The sequence below is a fragment of the Orycteropus afer genome, unplaced genomic scaffold, assembly GCF_000298275.1.
Source record: "Orycteropus afer afer isolate SDZICR_OR568_19922 unplaced genomic scaffold, OryAfe1.0 scaffold00444, whole genome shotgun sequence".
Taxonomy (NCBI): Eukaryota; Metazoa; Chordata; class Mammalia; order Tubulidentata; family Orycteropodidae; genus Orycteropus; species Orycteropus afer.
Window position 1 is genome coordinate 150,896 of NW_006922031.1, and position 1,100 is coordinate 151,995.

Consider the following 1,100-nt stretch of genomic DNA (forward strand, 5'->3'; position numbering starts at 1 on the left):
CATTCGTCTCACCTATTTTGGTCATGTTGTAAGAAGGGACCATTCCCTGGAGAAGGATGTCATGCTTGGTAGGGTGGAGGGTCGACGAAGGAGGGGGAGGCCTTCAACGAGATGGACTCATATGGTGGCTGCAATGATGGGATCAAGTATAGCAGGGATTGTGGGGCTGGCGCGGGATCGGGCAGTGTTTCGTTCTGCTGTGCGTGGGGTCGCTATGAGTTGGAAACGACTCAACGGCACTTAACAACAACAACAACAACCATAGAATGTATGCTAGTAAATAGGAGAGTTAGACTAGATAATTTTAATGGTGTTTTCTAATTAAAAATCCAATAATTTTATGTTACCAAATTAAATAAATGCATTATTAAATGGCTTTAGCTAAAATAAAAACATAATTTATGTATCCATTCATTACAAACAAAATAATAAGATGGCCTTTGCCTACCGAGTGATGTAGATTTAGCTGAACTGAACTAAATTTTATGTAATCATAGAAGAAGTTCTATATTTCCTTTTGTGTAAAAATGTTCTATAAGGTATGATAACAAAGCTTAAACAATTATTCAAGAGAAAACAACTAAGTTGACATCATTGCATTAGGAAAACATCCCAAATATCAAAACATAAAACATAAAGGTTGCATGCCATTCTATATTTGTGATGTAGCTAGAATCAATTATTTTGATAGCTGCTCTATATTCAAAAAGTAAATCCCTTCAATGACATTAGTTACTGTGCTTGGTATTAGGATATAAGGATAAAACACTTAGACTCTGCCCTCAAGAAATTCAATTTTGTAGGGAAAGTGCATATGAACAAACACATACAAAACTTGGTGATAAGGGCATCAATAAATGTTGGAAACATATTACAGCAACAGCACAGAGGAGAAATGCAAGGTTACCAAGTGTATAATTCTTTCTAGTGATTGGAAGGTCATGGGAAGATTCAAGGGGACAAGGATATCTGATGAAAATTTGGAATGATGAAGAGAAAAGATTTTATATCTGAATTTAATCTGTAATTTATGATATTATAACTTGCCTAACCTTCCAAATACATAATACTGGTATTTTATTTATCAGATGGATAGAATT